The sequence below is a fragment of the Bombus affinis genome, chromosome 9 (assembly GCF_024516045.1).
Source record: "Bombus affinis isolate iyBomAffi1 chromosome 9, iyBomAffi1.2, whole genome shotgun sequence".
In the NCBI taxonomy this organism is placed as follows: Eukaryota; Metazoa; Arthropoda; class Insecta; order Hymenoptera; family Apidae; genus Bombus; species Bombus affinis.
The window spans coordinates 2,725,874-2,747,653 of record NC_066352.1 but is presented as its reverse complement, the minus strand read 5'-3'; the positions used below and the strand labels follow the sequence as shown (position 1 = coordinate 2,747,653).

The window sequence follows — 21,780 nt, the reverse complement described above, 5'->3', positions numbered from 1 at the left end:
TACGTTATAGCGTATAACGTTATATAGTATTACGTTCTAACGTATAACGTTATATACTATTACGACATAACCTGTAACATTATACACTATTACTATACAACGTGTGAATATATATAGTATTACGTAATAACGTGTAACGTTATGCACTATTACTATACAACGTATAACGTTATATAGTATTACGTTATAACGAATAAAGGCACATAGTATTACGATATAACGTGTAACGTTATGTACTATTACTATACAACGTGTAACGTTATATAGTATTACGTTATAGCGTATAACGTTATATAGTATTACGTTCTAACGTATAACGTTATATACTATTACGACATAACCTGTAACATTATACACTATTACTATACAACGTGTGAAGATATATAGTATTACGTTATAACGCATAACGTTATATAGTATTACGTTATAACGTGTAAAGTTATGTACTATTACTATACAACGTATAACGTTATATAGTATTACGTTATAACGAATAAAGGTACATAGTATTACGATATAACGTGTAACGTTATGTACTATTACTATACAACGTACAACGTTATATAGTATTACGTTATAACGTGTAACGTTATATAATGTTACTATACAACGTGTAACGTTATATAGTATTACGTTATAGCGTATAACGTTATATAGTATTACGTTCTAACGTATAACGTTATATACTATTACGACATAACCTGTAACATTATACACTATTACTATACAACGTGTGAAGATATATAGTATTACGTTATAACGTATAACGTTATATAGTATTACGTTATAACGTACAACGTTATATAGTATTATGTTATAACGTATAACAGTATATAGTATTACGTTATAACGTATAACGTTATACAGTATTACGTTATAACGTATAGCGTTATATAGTATTACGTTATAACGTATAACGTTATATAGTACTACGTTATAACGTATAGCGTTCTATGCTATTACGATATAAGGTATAACGTTATATAGTATTACGTTATAACGTGTAACGTTATATACTATTACCATACAACGTATAACGTTATATAGTATTACGTTTTAACGTATAACGTTATATAGTATTACGTTATAACGTATAGCGTTCTATACTATTACGATATAACGTATAACGTTATATAGTATTACGTTATAACGTATAGCGCTGTATACTATTACGATATAACGTATAACGTTATATAGAATTACGTTATAACGTGTAACGTTATATACTATTACCATACAACGTATAGCGTTATATAGTATTACGTTATAACGAATAAAGATATATAGTATTACGATATAACGTGTAAAGTTATGTACTATTACTATACAACGTGTAACGTTATAAAGAATTACGTTATAACGTGTAACGTTATATAGTATTACGATATAAGCTATATCGCTATATACTAAAACTATACAACGTGTAACGTTATATACTATTACGTTATAACGTATAACGTTATATAGTATTACGTTGTAACGTGTAACGTTATATAGTATTGCAATACAACGTGTAATGTTATATAGTAATACGCTATAACGTATAACGTTATATAGTATTACGTTATAACGTGTAACGTTATATACTATTACTATATAACCTGTAACGTTATATACTATTACGTTATAAGGTATAACGTCAGATACTATAACTATACTACGTGTAACGTTATATAGTATTACGTTATAACGTATAACGTTAAACAGTATTACGTTAAAGCGTACAACGTTATATACTATTACAATACAACGTATAATGTAATATAGTATTACGTTATAACGTATAACAGTATATAGTATTACGTTATAACGTATAACGTTATATAGTATTACGTTATAACGTATAGCGTGCTATACTATTACGATATAAGGTATAACGTCAGATACTATTACTATACTACGTGTAACGTTATATAGTATTACGTTATAACGTATAACGTTAAACAGTATTACGTTATAGCGTACAACGTTATATACTATTACAATACAACGTATAATGTAATATAGTATTAAGTTATAACGTATAACAGTATATAGTATTACGTTATAACGTATAAAGTTATATAGTATTACGTTATAACGTATAACGTTATATAGTATTACGTTATAACGTGTAACGTTATGTACTATTACTATACAACGTATAACGTTATATAGTATTACGTTATAACGAATAAAGGTACATAGTATTACGATATAACGTGTAACGTTATGTACTATTACTATACAACGTGTAACGTTATATAGTATTACGTTATAGCGTATAACGTTATATAGTATTACGTTCTAACGTATAACGTTATATACTATTACGACATAACCTGTAACATTATACACTATTACTATACAACGTGTGAATATATATAGTATTACGTTATAACGTATAACGTTATATAGTATTACGTTATAACGTGTAACGTTATATAGTATTACGTTATAACGTGTAACGTTATGTACTATTACTATACAACGTATAACGTTATATAGTATTACGTTATAACGAATAAAGGTACATAGTATTACGATATAACGTGTAACGTTATGTACTATTACTATACAACGTGTAACGTTATATAGTATTACGTTATAGCGTATAACGTTATATAGTATTACGTTCTAACGTATAACGTTATATACTATTACGACATAACCTGTAACATTATACACTATTACTATACAACGTGTGAAGATATATAGTATTACGTTATAACGTATAACGTTATATAGTATTGCGTTATAACGTGTAACGTTATGTACTATTACTATACAACGTATAACGTTAGATAGTATTACGTTATAACGAATAAAGGTACATAGTATTACGATATAACGTGTAACGTTATGTACTATTACTATACAACGTACAACGTTATATAGTATTACGTTATAACGTGTAACGATATATAATGTTACTATACAACGTGTAACGTTACATAGTATTACGTTATAACGTATAACGTTATATAGTATTACGTTATAACGTACAACGTTATATAGTATTATGTTATAACATATAACAGTATATAGTATTACGTTATAACGTATAACGTTATACAGTATTACGTTATAACGTATAGCGTTCTATACTATTACGATATAACGTATAACGTTATATAGTATTACGTTATAACGTATAGCGTTATATAGTATTACGTTATAACGTATAACGTTATATAGTAATACGTTATAACGTATAACGTTATATAGTATTACGTTATAACGTGTATCGTTATATACTATTACTATATAACCTGTAACGTTATATACTATTACGATATAAGGTATAACGTTAGATACTATAACTATACTACGTGTAACGTTATATAGTATTACGTTATAACGTATTACGTTAAACAGTATTACGTTATAGCGTACAACGTTATATAGTATTACGTTATAGCGTATAACGTTATATAGTATTACGTTCTAACGTATAACGTTATATACTATTACGACATAACCTGTAGCGTTATACACTATTACTATACAACGTGTAACGATATATAGTATTACGTTATAACGTATAACGTTATATAGTATTACGTTATAACGTGTAACGTTATGTACTATTACTATACAACGTGTAACGTTATATAGTATTACGTTATAGCGTATAACGTTATATAGTATTACGTTCTAACGTATAACGTTATATACTATTACGACATAACCTGTAACATTATACACTATTACTATACAACGTGTGAAGATATATAGTATTACGTTATAACGTATTACGTTAAACAGTATTACGTTATAGCGTACAGCGTTATATAGTATTACGTTATAACGTATAACGTTATATAGTATTACGTTATAACGTATAGCGTTGTATACTATTACGATATAACGTATAACGTTAGATAGTATTACGTTATAACGTGTAACGTTATATAGTATTGCAATACAACGTGTCATGTTATATAGTAATAAGTTATAACGTATAGCGTCATATAGTATTACGATATAACGTATAACGTTATATAGTATTACGATATGACGTATAGCGTTGTATACTATTACGATATAACGTATAACGTTAGATAGTATTACGTTATAACGTGTAACGTTATATAGTATTGCAATACAACGTGTAATGTTATATAGTAATACGTTATAACGTATAACGTTATATAGTAATACGTTATAACGTATAACGTTATATAGTATTACGTTATAACGTGTATCGTTATATACTATTACTATATAACCTGTAACGTTATATACTATTACGATATAAGGTATAACGTTAGATACTATAACTATACTACGTGTAACGTTATATAGTATTACGTTATAACGTATTACGTTAAACAGTATTACGTTATAGCGTACAACGTTATATAGTATTACGTTATAGCGTATAACGTTATATAGTATTACGTTATAACGTGTAACGTTATGTACTATTACTATACAACGTATAACGTTATATAGTATTACGTTATAACGAATAAAGGTATATAGTATTACGATATAACGTGTAACGTTATGTACTATTACTATACAACGTGCAACGTTATATAGTATTACGTTATAACGTGTAACGTTATATACTATTACTATACAACGTGTAACGTTATATAGTATTACGTTATAACGTATAGCGTTATATAGTATTACGTTATAACGTATAACGTTATATAGTACTACGTTATAACGTATAGCGTTCGATGCTATTACGATATAAGGTATAACGTTATATAGTATTACGTTATAACGTGTAACGTTATATACTATTACCATACAACGTATAATGTTATATAGTATTACGTTATAACGTATAACGTTATATAGTATTACGTTATAACGTATAGCGTTCTATACTATTACGATATAACGTAAAACGTTATATAGTATTACGTTATAACGTATAAAGTTATATAGTATTACGTTATAACGTACAACGTTATATAGTATTACGTTATAGCGTACAGCGTTATATAGTATTACGTTATAACGAATAGCGTTATATAGTATTACGATATAACGTATAACGTTATATAGTATTACGATATAACGTATAGCGTTGTATACTATTACGATATAACGTTTAACGTTAGATAGTTTTACGATGTAACGTATAGCGTTGTATACTATTACGATATAACGTATAACGTTAGATAGTATTACGTTATAACGTGTAACGTTATATAGTATTGCAATACAACGTGTAATGTTATATAGTAATACGTTATAACGTATAACGTTATATAGTATTACGTTATAACGTGAATCGTTATATACTATTACTATATAACCTGTAACGTTATATACTATTACGATATAAGGTATAACGTTAGATACTATAACTATACTACGTGTAACGTTATATAGTATTACGTTATAACGTGTAACGTTATAAAGAATTACGTTATAACGTATAGCGTTATATAGTATTATGTTATATCTCAAAACGTTATATAGCATTACATTATAACGTGCAACGTTATATAGTATTACGATATAACGTAAAACGTTATATAGTATTACGTTATAACGTGTAACGTTATATAGTATTACGTTATAACGTATAACGTTATATAGTATTACGACATAACGTATAGCGTTATATACTATTACGATATAACGTATAATGTTATATACTGTTACTATACAACGTGTAACGTTATATAGTATTACGTTATAACGTATAACGTTATATAGTATTACGGTATAACGTGTAACGTTATATACTATTACTATACAACGTATAACGTTATATAGTATTACGTTATAACGAATAAAGGTATATAGTATTACGTTATAACGTATAACGTTATATAGTATTACGTTATAACGTATAGCGTTCTATACTATTACGATATAACGTAAAACGTTATATAGTATTACGTTATAACGTATAAAGTTATATAGTATTACGTTATAACGTACAACGTTATATAGTATTACGTTATAGCGTACAGCGTTATATAGTATTACGTTATAACGTATAACGTTATATAGTATTACGTTATAACGTATAGCGTTGTATACTATTACGATATAACGTATAACGTTAGATAGTATTACGTTATAACGTGTAACGTTATATAGTATTGCAATACAACGTGTCATGTTATATAGTAATACGTTATAACGTATAGCGTCATATAGTATTACGATATAACGTATAACGTTATATAGTATTACGATATAACGTATAGCGTTGTATACTATTACGATATAACGTATAACGTTAGATAGTATTACGTTATAACGTGTAACGTTATATAGTATTGCAATACAACGTGTAATGTTATATAGTAATACGTTATAACGTATAACGTTATATAGTAATACGTTATAACGTATAACGTTATATAGTATTACGTTATAACGTGTATCGTTATATACTATTACTATATAACCTGTAACGTTATATACTATTACGATATAAGGTATAACGTTAGATACTATAACTATACTACGTGTAACGTTATATAGTATTACGTTATAACGTATTACGTTAAACAGTATTACGTTATAGCGTACAACGTTATATAGTATGACGTTATAGCGTATAACGTTATATAGTATTACGTTCTAACGTATAACGGTATATACTATTACGACATAACCTGTAGCGTTATACACTATTACTATACAACGTGTAACGATATATAGTATTACGTTATAACGTATAACGTTATATAGTATTACGTTATAACGTGTAACGTTATGTACTATTACTATACAACGTATAACGTTATATAGTATTACGTTATAACGAATAAAGGTATATAGTATTACGATATAACGTGTAACGTTATGTACTATTACTATACAACGTGCAAAGTTATATAGTATTACGTTATAACGTGTAACGTTATATACTATTACTATACAACGTGTAACGTTATATAGTATTACGTTATAACATGTAACGTTATATACTATTACTATATAACCTGTAACGTTATATACTATTACGGTATAAGGTATAACGTTATATAGTATTACATTATAACTTGTAACGTTATATACTATTACCATACAACGTATAACGTTATATAGTATTACGTAATAACGTATAACGTTATATATTACTACGTTATAACGTATAGCGTTCTATACTATTACGATACAACGTATACCGTTATATAGTATTACGTTATAACGAATAGCGTTATATAGTATTACGATATAACGTATAACGTTATATAGTATTACGATATAACGTATAGCGTTGTATACTATTACGATATAACGTTTAACGTTAGATAGTATTACGATATAACGTATAGCGTTGTATACTATTACGATATAACGTATAACGTTAGATAGTATTACGTTATAACGTGTAACGTTATATAGTATTGCAATACAACGTGTAATGTTATATAGTAATACGTTATACCGTATAACGTTATATAGTATTACGTTATAACGTGTATCGTTATATACTATTACTATATAACCTGTAACGTTATATACTATTACGATATAAGGTATAACGTTAGATACTATAACTATACTACGTGTAACGTTATATAGTATTACGTTATAACGTGTAACGTTATAAAGAATTACGTTATAACGTATAGCGTTATATAGTATTATGTTATATCTCAAAACGTTATATAGCATTACATTATAACGTGCAACGTTATATAGTATTACGATATAACGTAAAACGTTATATAGTATTACGTTATAACGTGTAACGTTATATAGTATTACGTTATAACGTATAACGTTATATAGTATTACGACATAACGTATAGCGTTATATACTATTACGATATAACGTATAATGTTATATACTGTTACTATACAACGTGTAACGTTATATAGTATTACGTTATAACGTATAACGTTATATAGTATTACGGTAGAACGTGTGACGTTATATACTATTACTATACAACGTATAACGTTATATAGTATTACGTTATAACGAATAAAGGTATATAGTATTACGTTATAACGTATAACGTTATATAGTATTACGTTATAACGTATAGCGTTCTATACTATTACGATATAACGTATAACGTTATATAGTATTACGTTATAACGTATAGCGTTATATACTATTACGATATAACGTATAACGTTATATAGTATTACGATATAACGTATTGCGCTGTATACTATTACGATATATCGTATAACGTTATATAGTATTACGTTATAACGTATAACGTTATATAGTATTACGTTATAACGTATAAAGTTATATAGTATTACGTTATAACGTATAGCGTTATATACTATTACGATATAACGTATAACGTTATATACTATAACGATACAACGTGTAACGTTATATAGTATTACGTTATAACGTGTAACGTTATATTGTCACGTCCCGCGTTCCGCACGTGACGCCACGAACCAATAACTTATGAATAATTAAACACGACCAATAATAATAAATTAACTAATAACTAACCAATCAAAATAAAAAGAATTATACGACAGACAATCAAAATGAAATAAATGAATCAATAAGAAGAAACACTACAACCAATCAGCAATGACATATAAAATACAAATAAAATGAAATAATTAAATGAACCAATAAATAAAACAAGCCGCGATTCAAATGTATGAGATTTCTCTGCGAAAACACATGTATATACACACACGTGTATGCATATCTGTGTGTGTGACCTACTTCGTGAATCTAAATAATTGGTAATCTAATAAAATATAAAAGAAATAAAATATACTACACTACATCAGCATTCTAATAAAAGTGAAAATTGTATACAAGATTACTCTGCGACACACACATATATAGATATACACATGCGTACGCGTATCTTTGGGAAAAATTCATAATATATATATATATATATATATATGTATGTATACGTTATTAAACCATTAAAACGCAAAGAAATAAATATATAGATTTACATTTCTACGAACCTAGAGAATTATATACGAAATCCACATTATGGAATATTCAACCAATTAACGATCCGAGAAACAATGAGAATAACAATACGCGCACATATACATATGCATATATATATTTTACATAATGGAAAATTACATTGTGAAATGTATATATATATATACACGTATTATTATATCGAACAACTACTCATCTAATATACAAAACCACCTTGTAAAAATTACATTACTGTACATTCAACTAAACCAACTGAAGATTTAGTATAATAATATATAATAATATAATAATATATATATATACATAGATATGTGAAATAGCGTTGTATATAACCGGAAACAATACAAATGTCATACGACTTCTTCAACAACTTCGACTCTTCGTTCCTGCCGACAACACCTCAAACGATGACTGCGTCTTCTAGGGCCACTTACGGATTCTTTACAATTCTTCTTCTTCTTGCACTGAAATATCATATGCAGTGAATAAAACACGAAAGAAGCAGGATGAACTAAATAAAAGAAATCATAACAAGATACACACCGAGACAATCCGCATGGGAACCTCTGACAAAGTATCTATCATTAAATGCATAATAATCAAGATGCACAAACCTCATCTGGAAGTCGACACCACTCACAGCGTGCCAATGCAAGGGAGGAAAACGAATGAAATTGTATTTCGTGAAGACGTTTCACCACTTTCCATAGATCAGAAACTGGAGTTACACAACTAATAACCTAATAACAAGGAAGTAATATAAAATATACACGATTTAATATATAGCAAATATGGACATATAAATCTACAAGGAGCAAAATATATCCCATATTGTCAAATAAAACCAAATTGTGAAAAGATCATCAGGACACGACGCCAACGAAGGTGCCACTGTGCCTATTTGGATGGAAAACCGCCACTTCAGCATCATCCTTCGCACATATTCACACACGCACGTCGATCACGTCATCTCGTACCATTCACATATCTTCTTCCACTTGCGCTAAAACAAATTCACAAGTTTAAGGAAACAAACAACATGCGAAACGAGATAGAATACTAAAAACACATACTCACACAGTTCGCACAGGCGCGGACGCTTTTGTGTCCATCACTCAACATAACCTGTAATCATCAAAATCCACGTTCTCTCATGGAAACTCTAAAAACCTGCAGCATTGCGATTCCCACCGGAACGAACTGTCACGTGACTGTCATCCCATTGGGGATGTCATTATAAAAAGCGTAGCGACACAATTCAAATCAGAGTAATTGTTAGCGGGTCAGTTGAATAAAGGAATAGAAGAGAGTAATTGTTAGCGTTCGGGAGAATTTAGCGAAAAATAAAGAAGAGTCAGATTAATTGTTAGCGTTAGCGTTAGCGATTAATTGTTAGTGGTTCAGTTAGAACAATCAGAGTGATTGTGAAAAGAGAGTAACTGCCATTAGTTGGTTCAGTTAGAATATAGTCAGAGAAATTGTTAGCGTTCGGGAGAATTTAACGAAATTAAAGAAGAGTAATTCAGTTAGAATAAAGAAATAGGATAGAGCAATTGTGATTAGTTGGTTCAGGAGAATTTAGCGAAAATAAGGAGAGTAATTGTTAGTCGTTCAATTGAATTTGAGTGAGTCTGATTTAAGTTGAGTTGATTTAAGAGAATTCGTTCAGTTGATTTAATTAGAATTTAAGTTAGGATTAGAGAATAATTGTTCGTTCCAGTTTGAGTTTAAGAATTACGAGATATAAATGTTATTAGTCAGTTCGAATTATAAAATAATTGTTATTAGTCAGTTAGAATCAAAACAATAGTTGGCTCAAGTTTTTGTGTTAGAATTTCGAATTGTTAAACACGTCCGGACACACTGTTGTTTACACTGTTCAAATTAAATAAAGATTAAAACGAAAAATTATAGAAGTGTCGATCTTTGTAAAACCGGAATCACCCCAGCGGCCTGCCCGTTCATCAGCGGAGACCAACGTCAGGTGAGTTAACTTTAATTATTATTAATAACTAATAATTAAAATAATAAATAATATCAATGATTAGTATAATTCGTCATTAATTCCGCCTGTAATAATTATTTATAATATAATTGTTTATTCCAAACAATCCTCTCCCGTGCTAGTATTCCTGCGCATAGCAGGTTAGCCGAAACGTGGAGATTGTTGACCAGTGGCCTAAACTCCGATCAACGCTACATAATCTAACAAGAAATATCTAATTGAAACAGTCCTTAGACTGTTTCTGGTGGCAGCGACTACTACATTGTTTAAAATTTCAAAATTTGGATAGCGAAACGTAACAATAGTATTACATTATAACGTATAACGTTATATTGTATTTCGTTATAACGTACAACGTTATATACTATTACGATATAAGCTAAAACGTTATATACTATAACTATACAACGTGTAACGTTATATAGTATTACGTTATAACGTATAACGTTATATAGTATTACGTTATAACGTACAACGTTATATACTATTACGATATAAGCTATAACGTTATTTACTATAACTATACAACGTGTAACGTTATATAGTATTACGATATAACGTAAAACGGTATATAGTATTACGTTATAACGTATAACGTTATATAGTATTACGTTATAACGTATAGCGTTATATACTATTACGATATAACGTATAACGTTATATAGTATTACGTTATAACGTATAGCGTTATATACTATTACGATATAACGTATAACGTTATATACAATTACTATACAACGTGTAACGTTATATAGTAATACGTTATAACGGATAAAGGTATATAGTATTACGATATAACGTAAAACGTTATATAGTATTACGTTATAACCTATAACGTTATATAGTATTACGTTATAACGTATAACGTTATATAGTATTACGTTATAACGTATAACGTTATATAGTATTACGTTATAACGTGTAACGTTATATACTATAACTATACAATGTGTAACGTTACATAGTATTACGTTATAACGTATAACGTTATATAGTGTTACGCTATAACGTACAACGTTATATGGTATTACGTTATAACGCATAATGTTATATAGTATTACGTTATAACGTGTAACGTTATATAGTATTACGTTATAACGAATAAAGGTATGTAGTATTACGATATAGCGTAAAACGTTATATAGTATTACGTTATAACGTGTAACGTTATACAGTATTCCAATACAACCGGTAATGTTATATAGTAATACGTTATAACGTATAACGTTATATAGTATTACGTTATAACGTATAACCTTATATAGTATTACGTTATAACGTGTAACGTTATAAAGAATTAGGTTAAAACGTATAACGTTATATAGTATTACGTTATAACGTGTAACGTTATATACTATTACGATATAAACTATATAGTTATATACTATAACTATACAATGTATAACGTTATATAGTATTACGTTATAACGTATAGCGTTATATACTATTACGATATAACGTATAACGTTATGTAGTATTACGTTATAACGTATAGCGTTATATACTATTACGATATAACGTATAACGTTATATACTATAACTATACAACGTGTAACGTTATATAGTATTACGTTATAACGTATAACGTTATATAGTATTACGCTATAACGTACAACGTTATATAGTATTACGTTAGAACGCATAATGTTATATAGTATTACGTTATAACGTATAACGTTGTATAGTATTACGTTATAACATATAACGTTATATAGTATTACGTTATAACGTATAGCGTTATATTCTATTACGATATAACGTGTAACGTTATAAAGAATTACGTTATAACGTATAACGTTGTATAGTATTACGTTATAACGCATAGCGTTATATACTATTACGATATAAAGTATAACGTTATATACTATTACTATACAACGTAAACCGTTATACAGTATTGCGTTATAACGAATAAAGGTATATAGTATTACGATATAACGTAAAACGTTATATAGTATTACGTTATAACGTATAACGTTATATTGTATTTCGTTATAACGTACAACGTTATATAGTATTACGCCATAACTTATAACGTTATATAGTATTACGTCATAACGTGTAACGTTATATACTATTACTATACAACGTAAACCGTTATACAGTATTGCGTTATAACGAATAAAGGTATATAGTATTACGATATAACGTAAAACGTTATATAGTATTACGTTATAACGTACAACGTTATATTGTATTTCGTTATAACGTACAACGTTATATACTATTACGATATAAGCTATAACGTTATATACTATAACTATACAACGTGTAACGTTATATAGTATTACGTTATAACGTATAACGTTATATAGTATTACGTTATAACGTACAACGTTATATACTATTACGATATAAGCTATAACGTTATTTACTATAACTATACAACGTGTAACGTTATATAGTATTACGTTATAACGTATAACGTTATATGGTATTACGTTATAACGTGTAACGTTATATACTATTACTATACAACGTAAAACGTTATATAGTATTACGATATAACGTAAAACGGTATATAGTATTACGTTATAACGTATAACGTTATATAGTATTACGTTATAACGTATAGCGTTATATACTATTACGATATAACGTATAACGTTATATAGTATTACGTTATAACGTATAGCGTTATATACTATTACGATATAACGTATAACGTTATATACAATTACTATACAACGTGTAACGTTATATAGTAATACGTTATAACGAATAAAGGTATATAGTATTACGATATAACGTAAAACGTTATATAGTATTACGTTATAACCTATAACGTTATATAGTATTACGTTATAACGTATAACGTTATATAGTATTACGTTATAACGTGTAACGTTATATACTACTACTATACAACGTAAAACGTTATATAGTATTACGTTATAACGAATAAAGGTATATAGTATTACGATATAACGTAAAACGTTATATAGTATTATGTTATAACGTATAACGTTATATAGTATTACGTTATAACGTATAATGTTATATAGAATTACGTTATAACGTATAACGTTATATAGTATTACGTTATAACGTGTAACGTTATATACTATAACTATACAATGTGTAACGTTATATAGTATTACGTTATAACGTGTAACGTTATATACTGTTACCATACAACGTATAACGTTATATAGTATTACGCTATAACGAATAAAGGTATATAGTATTACGATAAAACGTAAAACGTTATATAGTATTATGTTATAACGTATAACGTTATATAGTATTACGTTATAACGTATAATGTTATATAGAATTACGTTATAACGTATAACGTTATATAGTATTACGTTATAACGTGTAACGTTATATAGTATTACGATATAAGCTATAACGTTATATACTATAACTATACAACGTGTAACGTTATATAGTATTACGTTATAACGTATAACGTTATATAGTATTACGTTATAACGTACAACGTTATATACTATTACGATATAAGCTATAACGTTATTTACTATAACTATACAACGTGTAACGTTATATAGTATTACGTTATAACGTATAACGTTATATAGTATTACGTTATAACGTGTAACGTTATATACTATTACTATACAACGTAAAACGTTATATAGTATTACGATATAACGTAAAACGGTATATAGTATTACGTTATAACGTATAACGTTATATAGTATTACGTTATAACGTATAGCGTTATATACTATTACGATATAACGTATAACGTTATATAGTATTACGTTATAACGTATAACGTTATATAGTATTACGTTATAACGTGTAACGTTATATACTATAACTATACAATGTGTAACGTTATATAGTATTACGTTATAACGTGTAACGTTATATACTGTTACCATACAACGTATAACGTTATATAGTATTACGCTATAACGAATAAAGGTATATAGTATTACGATAAAACGTAAAACGTTATACAGTATTATGTTATAACGTATAACGTTATATAGTATTACGTTATAACGTATAATGTTATATAGAATTACGTTATAACGTATAACGTTATATAGTATTACGTTATAACGTGTAACGTTATATAGTATTACGTTATAACGTGTAACGTTATATACTATTACTATACAACGTAAAACGTTATATAGTATTACGTTATAACGAATAGAGGTATATAGTATTACGATATAACGTAAAACGTTATATAGTATTACGTTATAACGTATAACGTTATATAGTATTACGTTATAACGTATAAAGTTATATAGTATTACGTTATAACGTATAGCGTTATATACTATTACGATATAACGTATAACGTTATATACTATAACGATACAACGTGTAACGTTATATAGTATTACGTTATAACGTGTAACGTTATATACTATTACTATACAACGTAAAACGTTATATAGTATTACATTATAACGAATAGAGGTATATAGTATTACGATATAACGTAAAACGTTATATAGTATTACGTTATAACGTATAACGCTATATAGTATTACGTTATAACGTATAAAGTTATATAGTATTACGTTATAACGTATAGCGTTATATACTATTACGATATAACGTATAACGTTATATACTATAACGATACAACGTGTAACGTTATATAGTATTACGTTATAACGTGTAACGTTATATACTATTACTATACAACGTAAAACGTTATATAGTATTACATTATAACGAATAAAGATATGTAGTATTACGATATAACGTAAAACGTTATATAGTATTACGTCATAACGTGTAACGTTATATACTATTACGATATAAGCAATATAGTTATATACTATAACCATACAACGTATAACGTTGTATAGTATTACGTTATAACGTATAGCGTTATATACAATTACGATATAACGTATAACGTTATGTAGTATTACGTTATAACGTATAGCGTTATATACTATTACGATATAACGTAAAACGTTATATACTATAACTATACAACGTGTAACGTTACATAGTATTACGTTATAACGTATAACGTTATATAGTGTTACGCTATAACGTACAACGTTATATGGTATTACGTTATAACGCATAATGTTATATAGTATTACGTTATAACGTACAACGTTATATAGTATTACGTTATAACGTATAACGTTATATAGTATTACGTTATAACGTATAACGTTATATAGTATTACGTCATAACGTATAACGTTATATAGTATTACGTTATAACGTATAGCGTTATATTCTATTACGATATAACGTGTAACGTTATAAAGAATTACGTTATAACGTATAACGTTGTATAGTATTACGTTATAACGTATAACGTTAAACAGTATTACGTTATAGCCTACCACGTTATATACTATTACAATACAACGTGTAATGTTATATAGTATTACGTTATAACGTATAACGTTATATACTATTACTATATAACGTAAAACGTTATATACTATAACTATACAACGTGTAACGTTACATAGTATTACGTTATAACGTATAACGTTATATAGTGTTACGCTATAACGTACAACGTTATATGGTATTACGTTATAACGCATAATGTTATATAGTATTACGTTATAACGTGTAACGTTATATACTATTAGGATATAAGCTATATCGTTATATACTATAACTATACAACGTGTAACGTTATATAGTATTATGTTATAACGTATAACGTTATATAGTATTACGTTATAACGTATAATGTTATATAGAATTACGTTATAACGTATAACGTTATATAGTATTACGTTATAACGTGTAACGTTATATACTATAACTATACAATGTGTAACGTTATATAGTATTACGTTATAACGTGTAACGTTATATACTGTTACCATACAACGTATAACGTTATATAGTATTACGCTATAACGAATAAAGGTATATAGTATTACGATAAAACGTAAAACGTTATACAGTATTATGTTATAACGTATAACGTTATATAGTATTACGTTATAACGTATAATGTTATATAGAATTACGTTATAACGTATAACGTTATATAGTATTACGTTATAACGTGTAACGTTATATAGTATTACGTTATAACGTGTAACGTTATATACTATTACTATACAACGTAAAACGTTATATAGTATTACGTTATAACGAATAGAGGTATATAGTATTACGATATAACGTAAAACGTTATATAGTATTACGTTATAACGTATAACGTTATATAGTATTACGTTATAACGTATAAAGTTATATAGTATTACGTTATAACGTATAGCGTTATATACTATTACGATATAACGTATAACGTTATATACTATAACGATACAACGTGTAACGTTATATAGTATTACGTTATAACGTGTAACGTTATATACTATTACTATACAACGTAAAACGTTATATAGTATTACATTATAACGAATAAAGATATGTAGTATTACGATATAACGTAAAACGTTATATAGTATTACGTCATAACGTGTAACGTTATATACTATTACGATATAAGCAATATAGTTATATACTATAACCATACAACGTATAACGTTGTATAGTATTACGTTATAACGTATAGCGTTATATACAATTACGATATAACGTATAACGTTACATAGTATTACGTTATAACGTATAACGTTATATAGTATTACGTTATAACGTATAACGTTATGTAGTATTACGTTATAACGTATAGCGTTATATACTATTACGATATAACGTAAAACGTTATATACTATAACTATACAACGTGTAACGTTACATAGTATTACGTTATAACGTATAACGTTATATAGTGTTACGCTATAACGTACAACGTTATATGGTATTACGTTATAACGCATAATGTTATATAGTATTACGTTATAACGTACAACGTTATATAGTATTACGTTATAACGTATAACGTTATATAGTATTACGTTATAACGTATAACGTTATATAGTATTACGTCATAACGTATAACGTTATATAGTATTACGTTATAACGTATAGCGTTATATTCTATTACGATATAACGTGTAACGTTATAAAGAATTACGTTATAACGTATAACGTTGTATAGTATTACGTTATAACGTATAACGTTAAACAGTATTACGTTATAGCCTACCACGTTATATACTATTACAATACAACGTGTAATGTTATATAGTATTACGTTATAACGTATAACGTTATATACTATTACTATATAACGTAAAACGTTATATACTATAACTATACAACGTGTAACGTTACATAGTATTACGTTATAACGTATAACGTTATATAGTGTTACGCTATAACGTACAACGTTATATGGTATTACGTTATAACGCATAATGTTATATAGTATTACGTTATAACGTGTAACGTTATATACTATTAGGATATAAGCTATATCGTTATATACTATAACTATACAACGTGTAACGTTATATAGTATTATGTTATAACGTATAACGTTATATAGTATTACGTTATAACGTATAATGTTATACAGAATTACGTTATAACGTATAACGTTATATAGTATTACGTTATAACGTGTAACGTTATATACTATAACTATACAATGTGTAACGTTATATAGTATTACGTTATAACGTGTAACGTTATATACTGTTACCATACAACGTATAACGTTATATAGTATTACGCTATAACGAATAAAGGTATATAGTATTACGATAAAACGTAAAACGTTATACAGTATTATGTTATAACGTATAACGTTATATAGTATTACGTTATAACGTATAATGTTATATAGAATTACGTTATAACGTATAACGTTATATAGTATTACGTTATAACGTGTAACGTTATATAGTATTACGTTATAACGTGTAACGTTATATACTATTACTATACAACGTAAAACGTTATATAGTATTACGTTATAACGAATAGAGGTATATAGTATTACGATATAACGTAAAACGTTATATAGTATTACGTTATAACGTATAACGTTATATAGTATTACGTTATAACGTATAAAGTTATATAGTATTACGTTATAACGTATAGCGTTATATACTATTACGATATAACGTATAACGTTATATACTATAACGATACAACGTGTAACGTTATATAGTATTACGTTATAACGTGTAACGTTATATACTATTACAATACAACCTAAAACGTTATATAGTATTACATTATAACGAATAAAGATATGTAGTATTACGATATAACGTAAAACGTTATATAGTATTACGTCATAACGTGTAACGTTATATACTATTACGATATAAGCAATATAGTTATATACTATAACCATACAACGTATAACGTTGTATAGTATTACGTTATAACGTATAGCGTTATATACAATTACGATATAACGTATAACGTTATGTAGTATTACGTTATAACGTATAGCGTTATATACTATTACGATATAACGTAAAACGTTATATACTATAACTATACAACGTGTAACGTTACATAGTATTACGTTATAACGTATAACGTTATATAGTGTTACGCTATAACGTACAACGTTATATGGTATTACGTTATAACGCATAATGTTATATAGTATTACGTTATAACGTATAACGTTATATAGTATTACGTCATAACGTATAACGTTATATAGTATTACGTTATAACGTATAGCGTTATATTCTATTACGATATAACGTGTAGCGTTATAAAGAATTACGTTATAACGTATAACGTTGTATAGTATTACGTTATAACGTATAACGTTAAACAGTATTACGTTATAGCCTACCACGTTATATACTATTACAATACAACGTGTAATGTTATATAGTATTACGTTATAACGTATAACGTTATATACTATTACTATATAACGTAAAACGTTATATACTATAACTATACAACGTGTAACGTTACATAGTATTACGTTATAACGTATAACGTTATATAGTGTTACGCTATAACGTACAACGTTATATGGTATTACGTTATAACGCATAATGTTATATAGTATTACGTTATAACGTGTAACGTTATATACTATTAGGATATAAGCTATATCGTTATATACTATAACTATACAACGTGTAACGTTATATAGTATTATGTTATAACGTATAACGTTATATAGTATTACGTTATAACGTATAATGTTATATAGAATTACGTTATAACGTATAACGTTATATAGTATTACGTTATAACGTGTAACGTTATATACTATAACTATACAATGTGTAACGTTATATAGTATTACGTTATAACGTGTAACGTTATATACTGTTACCATACAACGTATAACGTTATATAGTATTACGCTATAACGAATAAAGGTATATAGTATTACGATAAAACGTAAAACGTTATACAGTATTATGTTATAACGTATAACGTTATATAGTATTACGTTATAACGTATAATGTTATATAGAATTACGTTATAACGTATAACGTTATATAGTATTACGTTATAACGTGTAACGTTATATAGTATTACGTTATAACGTGTAACGTTATATACTATTACTATACAACGTAAAACGTTATATAGTATTACGTTATAACGAATAGAGGTATATAGTATTACGATATAACGTAAAACGTTATATAGTATTACGTTATAACGTATAACGTTATATAGTATTACGTTATAACGTATAAAGTTATATAGTATTACGTTATAACGTATAGCGTTATATACTATTGCGATATAACGTATAACGTTATATACTATAACGATACAACGTGTAACGTTATATAGTATTACGTTATAACGTGTAACGTTATATACTATTACTATACAACGTAAAACGTTATATAGTATTACATTATAACGAATAAAGATATGTAGTATTACGATATAACGTAAAACGTTATATAGTATTACGTCATAACGTGTAACGTTATATACTATTACGATATAAGCAATATAGTTATATACTATAACCATACAACGTATAACGTTGTATAGTATTACGTTATAACGTATAGCGTTATATACAATTACGATATAACGTATAACGTTATGTAGTATTACGTTATAACGTATAGCGTTATATACTATTACGATATAACGTAAAACGTTATATACTATAACTATACAACGTGTAACGTTACATAGTATTACGTTATAACGTATAACGTTATATAGTGTTACGCTATAACGTACAACGTTATATGGTATTACGTTATAACGCATAATGTTATATAGTATTACGTTATAACGTACAACGTTATATAGTATTACGTTATAACGTATAACGTTATATAGTATTACGTTATAACGTATAACGTTATATAGTATTACGTCATAACGTATAACGTTATATAGTATTACGTTATAACGTATAGCGTTATATTCTATTACGATATAACGTGTAACGTTATAAAGAATTACGTTATAACGTATAACGTTGTATAGTATTACGTTATAACGTATAACGTTAAACAGTATTACGTTATAGCCTACCACGTTATATACTATTACAATACAACGTGTAATGTTATATAGTATTACGTTATAACGTATAACGTTATATACTATTACTATATAACGTAAAACGTTATATACTATAACTATACAACGTGTAACGTTACATAGTATTACGTTATAACGTATAACGTTATATAGTGTTACGCTATAACGTACAACGTTATATGGTATTACGTTATAACGCATAATGTTATATAGTATTACGTTATAACGTGTAACGTTATATACTATTAGGATATAAGCTATATCGTTATATACTATAACTATACAACGTGTAACGTTATATAGTATTATGTTATAACGTATAACGTTATATAGTATTACGTTATAATGTATAATGTTATATAGAATTACGTTATAACGTATAACGTTATATAGTATTACGTTATAACGTATAATGTTATATAGAATTACGTTATAACGTATAACGTTATATAGTATTACGTTATAACGTGTAACGTTATATACTATAACTATACAATGTGTAACGTTATATAGTATTACGTTATAACGTGTAACGTTATATACTGTTACCATACAAC

The 21,780-nt window shown here is 26.8% G+C and overlaps 1 long non-coding RNA gene across 4 annotated transcripts in view; it reads right to left on the bottom strand.

Annotated features, from left to right (window-relative positions):
* Window positions 1-21,780, bottom strand: part of LOC126920561 (uncharacterized) — a 70,090-nt gene that overhangs the window by 37,936 nt on the left and 10,374 nt on the right. For all 4 annotated transcript variants that reach the window (XR_007711999.1, XR_007712000.1, XR_007712001.1 and 1 more), the window contains exon 2: window positions 3,042-3,251. This is a non-coding gene — a long non-coding RNA (uncharacterized LOC126920561). The remainder of the gene's footprint in view (window positions 1-3,041; window positions 3,252-21,780) is intronic.